Here is a 17,212-nt window from a genome sequence, read left to right on the forward strand (position 1 = left end):
TCGCACTGTCTCTGACACACCCATCCCAATTATCCCAGTCACTGAATCAATCCACCTCATAGAGGGCCTTCCTCTCCTGCGCTGTCCCTCCACCCTCCCAAGCATGATGTCCCTCTCTAAGGGCCGGTCCCTCCTTACAACATGTCAGAAATTCAACTTGTATTCAGAAAATATGTTGAACAATGTATATCATTGCTGATGTCAGCTATACCTTGCTTGGAAGCAGAGAATTCCAGAAAGAGGTTTCTCTCTGTTTTATTGCCTATACAAAGATATTCAAATGTGTGAAACATAACAAATTATGAATAGAATTCCAAAGAATCAGAATTCAAGAGCACTTAACTGTGCTCATGCAGAATCTATACACAGAGTCTGGGGCAGTTGTTTGAGTAAAACAAGAGGAAGCGAAATGTCTTTAATCAGGAAAGATGTATGTCAGGGTTGTGTTCTTTTACCATACTTATTCAATCAGTGTAATAAGACAATAATCTGAGAGGCTGGATATATGAAGATGAAAATGACATTGGGACTGAAAGACTTATTAACAACCTGCAATATGTAGATGACACAACTTTGCTGAAAACTAAGACTTGAAACTCTTGCTGATGAAGATCAAAGACTGTGGGTTTAAGTATAGGTTACACCCCAACATCAGGGAAACAAAAATTCTCACAACTTGAACAATAACCAACATAATGATAAACAGAAAAGATTAAAGTTGTTAATAATTTCATTTTCACCCTAGTAAGAATAGCAAAATTTAACAGAACAGCAAACATCAAATGCTGGCAAGGTTGCAGAGAAACTGGAACCCTTATTCACTGTTGGTGGGAATGTAAAATGGTGCAACCACTATGGAAGGCTATATGGTGCTTTCTCAAAAAGTTGCAAATAGAAATACCACTTGACTCAGCAATTCTACTACTAGAAATATGCCCTAAGGAAACCATAACAGCCACCCAAGCAGATATATGCACACCCATGTTTACTGCAGTTTTATTCACAATAGCAAAGAGTTGGAAACAACCCAGGTTTCCATCAAAAAACAAATGGATAGAGAAGCTGTGGTATATTCACACAATGGAATACTATGCTGCATTGAAAACAGGGAACTCATTAAATACTAAACAAAACAGGTTACCCTGGAGGACATTATGCTGAGTGAAATATCTCAGTCACAAAAGGACAAATACTGTTGAGCAGGGACTAAAGTGCAACAATGAATGAATCAGAATCCAAAGTCTTTGTAAACTTCATTAAAACTAATAATAAAAAATTAAAATAAAAAAATAATTTCATTTTATTTGATCCACAATCAACAACCATGGAAGCAGCAGTCAAATTAGAATATTAATTGCACTGGCAAAATTGGCTACAAAAGACCTCAATAAAGTGTTAAAGAAACATCAAAGATGCAATTTTGAGAACTAAGGTGCATCTGGTCCTACCAAGTCATGGTGTTTTCAGTCATATAAATGGGAAAGTTGGGCAGTGTTAAATATGGAAGGCTGAATGGAGCTGATGTCTTTGAATTACGGTATTGGTAAAGAATATTAAATCTATGATTGAACAACAGTGGCAGCCACCATGAAGATGGCAGCCACCGAATATGTCAACGTTACCTTTAATGATTAACAAAAGAGAAATATATTAGCTTAGGATACATGTAGAATTACAGAGCTAAAGGAAGAAATAGACTTCAAAAAGAAGTAACTCAAAATGTGCCTGTGATAATACGCTGTCAGATGATAACTGCCTAATTAAAACAATTGGTGATATTTTTACCAATCATTCTCAAGAGCAAACACAAGAAATGTTAGAAAAAGCAAAGAAAATTCTGCAGGAAGTAATTGATACATTAGATTTTCAGGGGAGAATCAATCTAGCAAGTGTTAGCAAGTTTGAAAATTCAGTTATGTGTAAAATTTGGAACACTGGAAAATCTGCTGTCATGGACCTCTCCAGAGTGCTGAAGAGCAACAAGGTCAGTGTAGATACAAAGGTGTGCCTAATCCAGACCTTGGTCTTATCAATTACTTGTTATGCTTCAGAGAGTTGGACAATGACTGAGGATAAGAGAAGAAGAATAGATGCTTTCATGTTGTGGTGCTGGGGAAGAGTCTTGAACATACCATGGACTGTCAAGAAAACAAATAGGCCTGTCTTGGAGAGGGTGAAACCAAGTCTTTCCTTGGAGGCTAGGATTTTGAAGCTCCACCTCACTTACTTTGGACACGTGGCCAAGATAGATCAGTTTTTGGAGAAGGACATCATGCTTGGAAGGGTGGACAGAGAGCTCAGGAGAGGAAGACCCTGGATGAGATGAATTGATACAGTGACTGGGGCACTGGGGGTTGGTGTGTAAGAATTAGTGAGACTGGCTCAGGACAGGGAAGGGTTCAGAGCTGCTGTGCAGGGTTGCAATACATCACAGGCGACTCAATGACACATAACAACAACAACAACAAATGAAAGGTTGGAAGCAGGAGTGGCATCCACTTCCTAAACAACATGCCTCTGGAAACTCTGTGAACTTTGATAAATGTCAATTGTTGTAGAGGGGCTTCAGGCCTTTTGTTTATGGGGTCACTATGAGTCATGCTCAACTTGAAGGCAATCAACCACAACATAAAACTAGAAATGGATGAAATTTAAACATTTTGTAACACCTTTTAAAATTTGTTTAATAAACTTGAGAATTATTTTAACTGCTAATTTTCTTTCTACAAATGATATGGAAAACAAAAGATATTTCAGTTTTCTTTTATTTATATCTTGGGGTTTTTAACAATAGACCATATTCATTACATATTTTGCATAATTTTTATATTGAGACTAGGGGCCTTATGCTATGTTATTAAGATCAGTTGCAATTTTTGTCTGGGGTCCGAAGTGCATCTGATCCAAGCCATTGTATTCTCAATTACTGGCTATGCATCAGAGAGCTGGACAATGACTAAGAATGACAGAAGAATCAATACCTTTGAGTTGTGGTGCTGAAGAAGAGTATTGAAGATACCATTGACTACCAAGAGAACAAATGGTTTGTGCTGGAGAAGGGGAAACCAAGTTGCTCTATGGAGGCAAGGATTTTGAAGCTCAATCTCATACACTTTGGACATATTTCCAAGAGTGAACAGTTTTGGGAGAAAATCATCATGCTTCAAAGGGTGGAAGGATCTTGCAGGAGAGGAAGACCCTGGATGAGATGGATTGACACAGCAATTGGGGAAATGGGGGTAGGGATATCGAGAGAGTGAGACTGGCTCAAGATAGATCACAGTTCAGAGATAACTGTGTGTAGAGTCACTATGAGTCTCAGTGGACTCAATGGTATGTAACAACAACAAGAAGCAATAAAAAATTATATGATGGACTTCCAAAAGAATAAACCAATCTATCTTGGAGTAACAATAATCAAGAACGCTCCTTAGTAGCAAGAATAGAGAGGTCTTATATAATTTGAATATGCTATTGGTGGAGACCAGTCCTTGGAGAAGGGCATCAGACTTGTGGAGGGTCAGTGTAAAAGAGAAGACTTTCAAGTAGATGGATTGACACCGTGGTTGCAGAAAATGGTCCAAACTTGACAGTGAGTGTAAGAATGGTATGGGACTATTCGGTGTTTTGTTCTCTTGTAGTTAGGAGGTGGAATCTACTTAAAAAAAAAAAAAGACATTTTATTTGAAATTAACACTTTTCCTGAGCTTTCTTTTAAAATAAAAATCCTGGGACTTTTGAGAGTCAGGAAGAAGCTTCTCTAAAGTCTAAGAATATTTTTCCCATCCCCAAAACAAACAAACAAAACCTCTATGTAATAAAATGCCCTTATCCACCTTCAAAGTTTCTTTCCCTGAATGGGTTAACTGTATAACAATCCACATGGAATCATACATTCTCTCTTCATCTCATCTGCAAGACAGACTGACAGACTTCTACTTCTCTGGTCTCAGGAATTCCTCACATTTATTTCCCTGTCAGAATTCTCCATAAACTCTGCTATCCTATGCCCTCTTTTCCAATAATAATCTCTGGGAACACTCACTAAAGAAGTGAATGGCAAACTTGAAATGGCCAACTAAATATTCTCTGAGTCAGGTTACTAAGTCGTATGATCTAATTTTCTGTTGAAAACACTCCAGTGGCTTCCCCATTTCACTCGTAAAAAAAAAAGCCAAGTTCATTTTCGGCCTGGAATCTCCGCACCACCCTCACCACAAACTGGCTTTTGTATTCCTGAGTATACTTTGCCGTCTCTAATCTCCGCCTCTTGCAGCTTCTTCCTGCCTGCCTGCCCCTCCCTTCCAATAGTTATTCAGGTTGTTCTGTACCTTTTGGCTTAGTAATATCACCTTATTGGTAAACGTTTGCTTTGAACGTTTTGTAAAATATGGCTTACCTCTCCCTGCATATTTCACTCCCTGCATGCCTTCTTTTGCTCTGCCCCCCATGCCTTTTCTCCACCTACAATACTATTTTTGCTTTTTTATTCTTTTCATGTACTTTTATTATTTGTTTACATTCCTTATAGAATGTAAGCTTCAAGAGCACAGAAATACTGTTTTTTGTTATTGTTGTTCATCACTATATCCTACCACCACACAGAGGGTTATTGTTGTTATTGTTAGGTGCCATCGAATCAAGTACAACTCATAGTGACCCTATGAACAAAAGATCTGAACCCTGTTCTACCCTGCGCCATCCTCACATTTCCTGACACACAGGAGCCCATTGTAGCAGTCAACACTTCAATCTATCTGGTTGAGGGTCTTCCTCTCCTTTGCCAACCCTCCACCCCTCCCAGCATCAATGTTGAACAAATGAAAGAATTTCCACAAAATCACTTTTCCTGTCTAAAGTTGAATAATTAGGCTCAGGATTCTATATCTTGTTCCCAGATTTAGCTTTATTCCCTTTTGTGATCCTCATTTTTTAACTTCCTTTTTTTTTAACAAAAATTTTATTTTATACTGGTTTCCTTTCAAAGTTCGTATACATTATTTTTCACACCAGATCTTTCTCATTTCCTTTATTCACCCCTCCCTCCACCCATCATCCTTTTAAAATATTTTTTAAAGTTATAGGCTTCTTTCAACATGTCAAAGTTATAGGCTTCTTTCAACATGTCGAAGATTTCAGTCTTATGTTAAGAAATGACTAACAATCTTTTCTCTGATAATCCCATCCACACCTTCTCCCTGTGCTCGTATGGATATAGATAGTTATAAGGCTAACTTCTTTTTCTGTTTGTTTGGCTGTTAGAACAGTAGACTGATTCTGAAGGAGCACTGAGGGCACAATGTTTACTGCTGGACTATTAACCAAGATGTTTGTTATTTGAGCAGCTCTATGGAAGAAAGACCTAGCTATAAGCTTCTATAAAGATTACAATCTATAAAACCCTATGTGGCAGTTCTACTCTGTTATTAGGGGCCAGTATGAGTTGAAAATCGACTACAAGGCACCAAAGAAAAATAAAGGGCCAATATTAATGCACACCTCATGGCCTTGGTCACCACTCAGATGAAAAACTCTGACCGGACTAAACACCGGTTTTCATTTAGGCTGGCAGGTACTGGATCCTAGGCCAGTTTGTTTTCTATTTCCCATGCCATGCATGCTTCTTTTGTGATGCTTGTATGCCTATTTCTTTTCTACATTGCTTTTATGGCTAGGCAATTGTCTGTCAGTTTGCTGAACTGTGGTGATTCATGTACTGCTGTAATACTGGAAGCTATGCCAGCAACACTTAAAATGCCAGCAGAATCACCCAAGATAGATAGATTTCCGTGGAGCTTTTAAGACAGACTAAGAAACAGCGAAACACTGTTGAATTACAGTGTTGCTAGATGAGTCTCTCAGGTTGAAAGACTTTAAAAAAAATAAGAAGAAACAATTGAAGATATCCACTAGTAATTAGAACATTGTTTGTTGTTGTTATGTGCCGTCGAGTCGTTTCCGACTCATAGCGACCCTATGCACAACAGACAAAATATGAATCAGGAAAACTGGAGGTTGTAAAAAATGAAATGGAACTCATAAAGTTCCTAACTTAGTGAGCTGAGGTGGATTGTTATTGGCCATTTGGAATCAGTCAGTCATATGTCTATTATGCCTGAAATGACAAATTGAAGAGGAATGGTATGGCATGCATAGTCAAAAAGAACATTTCAAGATCAAACCTGAAGTACAATACTGAGAGTGATAGGTTAAGACTATACATAAAAAAAGGAAATCTTGTTCATACAACTATTATTCAAATATACCTATCAACCACTAAAGTAAAAGATGTCAAAATTAAGTATTTCTATTAACTTTTAGAGTCTACAGTTGATAGAAATACAATCAAGATGTATCATTGGTAATTGGTGACTGGAATGCAAATGTGAGAAACAAAAGAGAAAGACTAGTAGCTGGAAAATATGGCCTTTGTGACAGAATTGAGCAATGATGTCAGTTAGAAGATCAAGGTGTGTCTGACCCAGGCCAGAGTCTTCTCAATTACTTGCTATGCATCAGAGAGCTGGGTAATGAATAAGAATAACAGAAGAAGAATTGATGCCTTTGAGTTACAATGTTTGAGAAGAGTAACTGAGCATTCCATGGACTACCAAAATAACAATCAGATATGTTTTGTAAGAAGTGGACAGCCATCAACAACATCATGTTTATTTTAATCTTTGTGATACCTTTCTATGTATTTATTTTTTCATTTTAATACAGTCAAATAGATCTCATTTTTCTTAATAGCTTTGACTTTACTGCATCTCTAGTCTTTATAAGGAAACTTGCTCTTAGAACCACACAATAAAACACACCATCTCACAATTTTACCTATTGTGTTTATAATTTTATTTTTAATATTCAAGGTCTTCCATGCATCTGAGATATATTTCTATTGATATGAACTATTAGTATAATATTTTTGTAGTTGAGTTTCTAACTCAGATAGCATAATATATTTTTTTTAAAAAAAACCCTATTTTTCACACCCTCCCAGGAACATGTCCAAAGTAGGAGAGACAATGCTCCTGGGAAGGATATCATGCTCCCACCCTAAAATGTTCCTGGGAAAGAGCTGTCACACTTGGGAAGGTAGAGAGTCAGTGAAAGACAGGAAGACCCCCAATGAGATGCATTGACACAGGGACTGTAGCAATGGGATCAAGTGTATCAAAAATGATGAGGATGGCCAAAGACAGGACAAGATTCAGGTCTGTTGTTCATACAGACACTATATGTCATACTTAACTTGAATACACCTAACAACAATAACCACCCTTTGCTCAATAACTATTACATTAATTTTATGTATTAAATTATTATTTGGATTTATTCCTGGGCTTTCTAATCTGTTCTTCGTATTATCCATTAGCCTTTTGCTAATACTCGATGAATTACAATTGATGTATGTTTTTGGGTTTTTTTTAAATTTATTATTAATTTCAATGAAAATTTACAGAAACTTTGGGTCCCAGGTAAGGCAAGTCCTATTCAGCGATCTTTATTTCAAAAAACCTTCATTGGTCTCTTTTAGAGATTAAATTTTCCATGTTAGTGATGATGGAAAAACCTACTGATATGTATGCTTAGCGTATTATTAGAGAAGCTGGACTTAATGAAGAAGAATCAGGATCAGAGGAAGACCCCTAAATGAGGTTAACTAACATAGTGACTGCAGCAATGGGGTTCAAGTGTATCAGAGTTAATGGCATAGGACAGGATTCAGATCTGTTATTCATAGAGTCATACTATGAGTCATACTTGACTCAAGGACACACATTACATTATGCTAATGACACAACTTTTCTTAATGAAAGAGAAGAGGACTTAAAGTGTTTGCTTTGGAAGATCAAAGACTACAGACTTCAATATGTATTACATCTTCGGTGAAGTGCCTGTTCATATCCTGTGCCCATTTTTCTATTGGATTATTTACCTTTATCTTGTTGTGGTGCTCAAGTATTTCATAAATTCTGGATATAAGTCCCTTATCTGATATGGTATTACCGAATACTTTTTCCCAGTCAGTGGGTTCCCTTTTTACCCTACTGGAGAAGTTTTTGGATGTGCATAGGGATTTGAGTCTTAGAAGGTCCCATTCTAACAAACACATGAAGAAATGCTCAAAATCTCTAGCCTTAAGAGAGATGCAAATTAAAACAACTATGAGATATCATTTCACCCCAGTCAAAATAGCAAAATTTAACAAAACAGCAAGCAACAAATGCTGGCGAGGTTGTGGAGAAACTGGAACCCTGATTCACTGTTGGTGGGAGTGTAAAATGGTGCAACCCCTGTGGAAAGCAGTATGGCGCTTTCTCAAAAAGTTGCAAATAGAGATACCATTTGACCCAGCAATTCCACTACTGGGAATATACCCAGAAGAGACCATAGCTGACATCCAAGCAGATATATGCACACCCATGTTTATTGCAGCTTTGTTCACAATAGCAAGGAGTTGGAAACAACCTAAGTGCCCATCAACAAACGAATGGCTAGAGAAGCTGTGGTATATTCGCACAATGGAATACTATGCTGCATTAAAAAACAAGGAACTCATGCAATATTATTCAAAATGGTTGACTCTGGAGAACATTATGCTGAGTGAAATATCCCAGTCACAAAAGGACAAATATTACATGATGCCAGTGTTGTAGAATGGGACTGTCCTTGGGGTTGGGGAGAGACTGAGTAAGATGGGTTCAATAATGTATACTGCACTGAAACAGAGGAGGGAGAAAACTGTTTAAAAGAGATATATAACTAGGTATTTCTGTCATCACAGGAGACTAGAGCGAGGGCTACATGGTGGAGGGGACCTGGGGGAGGGTTTGTAAAACAATGAAAGAATCTTTTCTTTTACTTTTCCATAATTTTTGGACTCATGTACTTATAACTTGTTAGTCAAATTTGTGTCTTCTAGGTTGCAACACCCCCATGATACATCTTCAAGGATATGAACATGTACGGCCAAGCACAATCAATAAGAGTGCATCTAAATTCCAAAATCAATCTCCATAATAGTCTATGTGTTTCCTACTGCCAAAGGGGCCCTTTAGAGTAGTGAGAGAAGATCTTCACCCTGAAACCCACAGCGTCCCTTTTCAGCAGGAAGTAGCTAAGAGAATACGCCATCCCCTTTTCCTTATGACTCAGGGTGAAGTTTCTCTCAGGGAGGAGTGATAGGGAATGGCAAAGGACACACTGACAAAGAAGATTAATCAGAACTGGCTTTGACAAGCACTGTGGCATTTGGACAAGAACAAACTGGGAGGAGGGTAGAGAGAATAGTGCAACAATGTATGAATGGAAACCCCAAATCTCTGTAAATGTTTATGAAAATTAATAAAATATAATTATAGGGAAAAAAATAAATAAATAAATAAAAATATGTATTACATCACAATATCAAGAAAAAAAATTCTCACAACTGGACCAACAATCAGCATGACAATAGATGGAGAAAAGATTGAAACTGTCAATAACTTCACCTTTTTTTGGATCTGTAATTGGACCAATAATTAGCGTATAATAGATGGAGAAAAGATTGAAACTGTCAACAACTTCACCTTTCTTGGATCCATAATCAACATCCTTAGTTCTTGAAATCAAGAGATCATGAGATGTAGTGTGCCAGGAAAGTCTGCAGTCAGAGACCTCTCCAAATTATTTTTCCCCTCCAAATTATTGAGGAGTAATGGTATAAACTTGAAGACTAAGGTACACCTGTCTCAGTGTATGGTCTTTTCAATCACTTGCTATGGATATGAAAACTGGACAATGAATAAGGAGGATAGAAAAAGAACTGATTCCTTTAAATTGTACTGTTAGAGATACTACTGAATATCCTACGGACTGCCAAAGGAGATTTATCTAGAAGAAAGTGCAGCTGGAGTGTTTCTCAGAGACAAAGATGACAAAGCTTCATCTCACATTCTTTGGGCCTGTTGTGTTGCTAGGAGAGGCTATTCCTTGGAAAGGGACATCATGCTTGGAAAGGTGGAGGGTTGGCAAAAGAGAAAAAGACCCTCAACCAGATGAATTGACACAGAGACTGAAACAATGCGCACATCAGAGATTATGAGGATGGTACAAGATAGGATAGGATTCAGATCTGTTGTCCATCAGATCACTATGAATTATATTTGACCCATCAGCACCCAACAACAGCAACAATAGTGATGGTGTAATTTTTCTAGGAGTTTTAAGTCCATTAGAATTCAGATTGTAATGCCTTATATGAATCTTACTTATTCAAAAAGAACAGATTCTTTTTCTGATATTGAACCTTCTTTCCATTCAAAACTTCATATAACCATCAATTTATGCCCATCTTATATGTTTTCAGTAAAGTTTTCTAGTTTGCTAGTGGCTTAATGGGTAAAGAATTATGTTGTCAAGCCAAAGGGAGGTAATATGAGTCCACCAGCTGCTCATTGGAAGAAATATAGGCAATCTCCACCCATACAGCTTTTAGTTTCTAAAAACCTGCTGTAGGGTAAGGTATGAGCTGGTTCTGACTTGATGGCAATGAGTTTGAGTTTTTGTTTAAGTTTTTTAGTGGGTTTTGGTATGCTGCTTATTAAGGAAATCAAAAGGCCATTATCCAGGTTGACAACATTATGCAATGGCTCAGTCAGGACAGGTTCCAAAACGTGCTTACAGGCACCTCAACCTTCAATCTTGTGGCTTTAAGCCAGTGTTACAAAGATCTCAGTCCTGCCAGTTATGGCATTTCCCCCCCAGAGTCCTCCAACATACTTGGGTGAAGTCTCACAGCTCTGGTTGTGTTTGAGTTGTTATGTGCCATTGAGTCACCTGCAACTCAGAGCAACCCTATGTACAACAGCCCTAAACCCTGCTCTGTCCTGTCCTAGTCTCACTGTCTCTGACACACTCACCCTCACTACTCCAGTCACTGAATCAATCCACCTCATAGAGGGCTTACCTCTCCTGCGCTGTTCCTCCACCCTCCCAAGCATGATGTTCCCCTCCAAGGACTGGTCCCTCCTTGCAACATGTTCAAAAAATGTCAGATGAAGCTTCAGAATCCTTGCCTCCAAGGAATAGCCTGGTTAATCCTCTTCAGGATGAACCTGTTAATTTTCTTAGCAGTCCATTGTATATTCAATACTCTTCTCCAGCTCCACAGCTCAATGGTATCAATTCTCCTTCTATCCTCCATAGTCATTTTCCAGCTCTCTGATTCAAGTGCTTGCAAAGACCTTGGCCTGTTTCAAGCACACCTTAGTCTCCAGAGTGACACCATTGCTCTGTAGTACTTTGAAGAGGTCCCTAATAGCAGACTTTCCCATCGTAATATGTCTTTTAATTTCCTGGCTGCTGGTGCCAAGAGTATTGACTGTGGAGCCAAGCAAACGAAGGTTTTTTACAATTTCAATCTCTTCACCATCCAGCCTGATAAATTTGCAGCTAAGAATTTAAAGTTTTGTTCCACCACTCCCTCCCCTGTCTCCAGATTCTTTATTTCGTCATGGCAGGTGGATGAAGTGCTTCTCTTATTTTAGTGTTGTCAAATTATTAACAAAACTCTTTTCTTCTTTTTAAATTTGTTTCATTCTAGTCTTTTTTTAAATTACATTAAGTTTAGAAAGCTAATTCTGCTTTATAGTCAATGATTTTCCTTTACCAGAAAAATTAACAGAGTGCTTAGCTTTAAGCTGTAAACTCAAAATACTTTTCATAAACACTTTCAAGAAGAAATTCTATGTATACAGACTATGAAGACTGAGATAGACATAAAATTACTTACATTCACACAATATGGTTGAAATGATTGTTATGTGATTAGTACATCCCATTTTATTATATCCATTTATGGATTCCCCCTCAAGTGGTGTTTTCATAACTTAGACATATGATTTAAGTCATAATGGCCTCATAGCAGAATGAGTAAATTGGGAGGTAGAGAGATCCCACATGAGAATAGGCTTTTGGGGGAATCCACCCAGCAAGCAGCCAAGGCTGACTCTGAGGGTGTGGGATGGTGGGTGAGGTCCAGAGAGATTGTCATCAGCCTCAGTCATAACCATCTGGCAAAGTTAAGAAGTCCAGGAGAAAGCAGCCAAGTTCTTCTTGGTGTTAAAACTCTTCAACAGGAAATCACAAGTGATTCCCAGGTCAAGATGTCTGTAGGTACCTGCCAGGAAACTTTACCATACACAGCAGGGCCACAGTCAACTGGAAAGGACTTGAAGACAACTCTTCAGTCCTGGGAAGGACTAGCCTAATAAGCAGGAGACTGGTTGGAATTAAGCAAGCAAAACAAGCCGCTGGCAAGAAGCCAGTGCCACAGATTGAGGCAATAGAGCACAGCAACAAGGGAAACCAGCTGTCCTGTCTCATGACATTAAGTGGTGAACCGGGAATAACTCTTTAACTCAGCAGGCATCAGCATGCCACTAGATCCTAAGTCTGTTTAGGCTTTTACTTTCTTTCCTTCAATGACTATCTTCAACCCTAAGCTTAGCCACTCACATTACACAATTTAGAAGTTGACTTTACCAATTGTTGTGTTGGTTGTTACAGAGTTGATTTTTGACTCATAGAGACTCTACATGTGCAGAATAAAACCATTCAGTAGAATTTTAAGGCTAGAACTTTGAGATTACCAGACTAGTGTTCTGAGGCATTTATAGTTGAGTTCCAACCATTTAGACCATCCAGGGACAGTCATCATTCCATGAACTTCCATGTTTTCAATTCCATGCATCTCATTTCTGACCAGCAACTCCTATTTCTAACTCATTCACTCTGTAACTTGACTACCAACTATCTTTTCACCCTGTTTTTGTTGCTGTTGTTGATTGCCTTCAAGTCAAGAACAACTCTTAGCGACCCTATAAACAAAAGGCCCGAAGCCCCTCTACAACTATTGACATTTATCGAAGTTCATAGAGTTTCCGGAGTCATGTTATTTAGGAAGTGGATGCCACTCCTGCTTCCAAACCTGTCATAGTATGTTATTGTTGTTATGTACTATTGAGTCACCTGTGATGTATAGTGACCCTATGTACAGCAACTCTGAACCCTTCCCTGCCCTGAGCCAGTCTCGCTAATTCTGACACACCAACCCCCATTGCCCCAGTTACTATATCAATCCATCTCATCTGGGGTCTCCCTCTCTTGTGCTCTCCATCCACCCTTCTGAGCATGATGCCCTTCTCCAAGGACCAATCTCTCCTGGCCAAGTTCCCAAAGTAAGTGAGGTGGAGCTTCAGAATCCTAGCCTCCAAGGAAAGACTTGGTATTAATCACTCTACATTCTGATGCCTGCCATCCTTTTCTCTACATAAGCTTAAATCTCACAATCACTGTGGTCATTTCTTTGCATTTTTGCATCACCTCCTTACCTTTCTCTCACTTTATTTTAGTCTTGAAAAAACACAGCTCTAGTCTGTCTAAATACGCTGTTTGCCCCTCCATATTTATTTTTCCATTCTTTTTTACTCATCTCTGTACCCTAGAAGGTTGTCCTTTGTAGATGCTTCAACTTATTTTCCTTTCCCTCCACCTATTAGCTGGTCTTAGTCAATGAAAGGCTCCAATAGGAGAGTGGAGTTTGAGAGAAAGAGGTAGTAGTAATGACTCCCTTTACTCCTTTCTCTTTGGTTGCTCCTGAGTAAGTGGCTGAGTTCCTCTAAGGTCCCTTTCTGATTGGGGGACCCTTCTTCTACAGCTGCCTCTTTCACAAGATTCTGCCTTCCGCTGTACTTTGCTCTTTTACCTTTGGTGTGGTAATAACTCTGTGTGGCTGATAACTCAGGAGGGTGTCCTGTCCATTGCTGCTTTCCGTAATGCTGCACATACCTTTGGAAAGAGTTCTTTTAGTAAATTCTCTTCAATTAACTCCTCATGAGAGTGTCTTCTTTTTCCCCTCTGGGTTAAAGCCAATTGGTGTTCCTCTCTATACCTGAGTAGTTAAATGTGACTGGAGAAAAGTGGCACTGACAAATCACACTTTTAAAGTTTTAAACAAAAACTTTAACTGAGTTTTTATATACAACTACTTCACACTTTCTCTCTTCTTAAACTAAAAAATCTAATCCTCATCTTCACTATCAGCTGATAGATTCACTTTCTACTTCACTGAGAAAACTGAAGCAATTAGAAAAGAATTTTCTGGGGAGAGCCACCTGGTGTGTATGAGGAACTTTATCTAAGCCACTTTCCTCCATCTCCTCCTCAAGTACACTTCCTCAAGTGACTCTTTCTCTGTAACTCACAAGTTTGTTCTCTCTAGGTTTGCTCCCACCCTGAACACTGAGCCTTGTCCCAGAACCTGAACCCTGAGCCCAGTTCCAGAGACAAAGGGAAATATAACTGCCAGTTAAAGAAGCAAAGGTGGACAGAGCCTCAAATGTCAACCAGTCATTCCCACTGGACCCAACCAGGCAAATGTCTTGCTGTCCAGAGGACAGAAAAACATCATGAAAATACATTATAACTGAACAAGAAGGTATGCAGCTTCAAATCAAGACCACCAGTAACGTGTTAAAGTGGGACCCCACCTTCCCCTTTGTTTCAATACCCCTGTTAAGTATGAAGCATCCAGAGAATTGCACCCCTATTCTCAAATGAGAAACCAACAAATAAGACAATTTCTTTGTGTTAAAAGAAAAAAATAATCACCATTGGGCTTTTCCCACCATTGTCCTGTCTTTTCTAGTCTCTGCCACGTCTTTCTCAGTTCCTTTCCCCATTCCTTCCACCCACAAAATTGTGTAACACTGTGATTTCATCCCAACCAGCCTCACCCTTCTGATACCACCCCTTTCCCCCTTGGATCCCCATATTTTTTTTACAAAAATAAATTAATTTTTTAAAAATATGAATTGCTTTGGGAAAAACTGCTGTCAAGGACCTCTAAAAAAAGAAAAGAACTTTTGAAGACTCACATTATCTCAACAGTGTCATCACCAAAATACCCAGTTTCCTAGTTGTTACTACAGATGAATTATTCATACCCAAAATAAAGTAAATTTCTTTACTTATGGGTTAGATTCTAAACTCTTTCATCTAACCAAAGATATTGCTCTAATGATTTTCCTTTGTCTCACACACAATAATAATTTTTCACTCAGTACTCAGTCACCTTTATCAGTCATAAATGTATACTTATATTCCTTTCATTTTTTAAAATACAAATAATATTTTTTGTACATTTGTGGGGTTTATGTTGCTGTTTTTGTTTTTTTTTAATTTCCATTCATTCATTGTGGCACTTTTCTCCCTGCCTATCCTTCCCCCCCCAGTACACTCTTCCCTTTGAAAAGTAAAAGGAAAACTCTTTCACTGTTTTACAATCCCTTTCCCCCAGGGCCACTCCACCAGGCAGCCTTCACTCTGGACTCCCGTCATGACAAAAATATCTAATCACATATCCCTTTAAAATGTTTTTCTCCCTCATCTGTTTCAATGCAGTATACATTATTTAAACCATCTTTTTCTGTTTGCCCCCAACCCCAATGTCAGTCCTGTTTTACAACAGTTGTACTATGCAGTATTTGTCCCTGTGTGACTGAGATATTTCACTCAGCATACTGTCCTCCAGGGTCACCCATTTTGAACAATATTGCATGAGTTTCTTGCTTTTCAATGCAGTGTAGTATTCCATTGTGTGAATATACGACAGCTTTTCTATCCATTCATTTGTTGATGGGCACTTAGATTATTTCCATCTCCTTGCTATTGTGAACAAAGATGTGATAAACATAGTTGTGCATATATCTTCTTGGTTGGCAATCCCTTTCATTTTAGAAACAACAACAATAACACTTCCATAAATACTAGTAAACTACTCTCCTGTTACTTTTCCCTTCCATTTGCTATAAAATTTATAGAAAATATTGGTCTGTTTCCTTTCACAGGTGAGAGGGATTTATGACACCAACAGCTCCTAGAATAGGATGGAGCCCTGCAGAGATCAGTCCACCCTCCTTGGACTGTAGAATGCCCATTGTCAAACTCCACCTTCTGCTGCCATATTGGTCTGGTTCCTTTCACGTGTTTTGTTGGTTGTTTTTTTTTTTAAATAAGGGAAACCACTAATATCCAAAATTCTGTCAAGACATCACCTGCACTAGTACAAGAATGAACTCAAGGATCTGCCACTGAACTGTCTCACAGAGTAGAGAAGAGAGGTATTTTGTCCTTAAACACTGTTGTCTAGCTACTTCAAGTGGGATTTCTCAAGGTCAAGTGGAAGACTTGAGGGTGGGATTGGGGACGGCCACGGTTTCTGGGGCAACAGTCATCCCTTTTGGGGGAAAAAAGAGAGGAGCATCAATATTTAGGTCTTTCACATAACATTGCCTGGTATATTATATAATTACAACTACCTAATATCTGCTAAGAAAAGACCCACATAATGTCAAGAAAGCAGCAGTCTGACTCAGTAATAATGAAAAAAACAAAATATCCCTTCTCCTATAAAAGTACACCCAATTAATACCCCAGACAGAGAAAATAAGAAGAGATATGTTGATGTGAAATTATTTGAATAGCTACAGAAGAAGATAGACATGATGGAAGAAGCAGCAGAAGCCATTGAGACAGCAAATACCACAGAGACAGCAATGCAGAAGAAATATCTTGATAAGGAGTAACTTGAAGAGCTATGGAAGAAAATGAAAAAGATGGAAGAATGAACTGATAGTATAGATAAACAGGTACAAGAACTTAAAAAAATCATCACAAGACAGAGAGGGTATAGTTAACATAGTACTGGAAATAACAGAAAAGCATGAAAACGCAATGCAGAATAATAAGACTGAAATGGCAGAAGTGTCAGACATGCTTGTGAGACAAAAAGTATAACTGAAGAGATGGAATGGAGAGTCAGTGAGCTTGAAGACAAGAACCTCACTGGAAACATATCAGAAGAAAAGTCAGAGATAAGATATAAAGAAAACATTAGAATCATGTGGGATGACATCAAAAGCAACAACGTATATATAATTGGAATTCCGGAAAATAGAAGTGACAAGGAAGTCACTGAGAAAATTGTTGAAGAAGTACTGGAAGAAAATTTCCTAGGAATTATGAAGAACAGACAAATCCACATTCAAGAAGCCTAACTAACACAAAATAGATTAGATAAAAAAAGAAAAACATCAAGGCATAGTATAGTGAAATTCTCCAAATTAAAAGATAAGGATAGAATGCTAAAAGCAGCATGAAAAAAAAA

General features: G+C 38.3%; 1 pseudogene; it reads left to right on the forward strand.

Annotated features, from left to right (window-relative positions):
- The first annotated feature begins 1,581 nt into the window (after positions 1-1,581).
- LOC102853461 overlaps positions 1,582-17,212 on the forward strand; it is a 65,043-nt pseudogene continuing 49,412 nt past the window's right edge.

The sequence above is a fragment of the Elephantulus edwardii genome, unplaced genomic scaffold, assembly GCF_000299155.1.
Source record: "Elephantulus edwardii isolate Elephantulus edwardi_28Jun2011 unplaced genomic scaffold, EleEdw1.0 scaffold00065, whole genome shotgun sequence".
Lineage (NCBI taxonomy): Eukaryota > Metazoa > Chordata > Mammalia > Macroscelidea > Macroscelididae > Elephantulus > Elephantulus edwardii.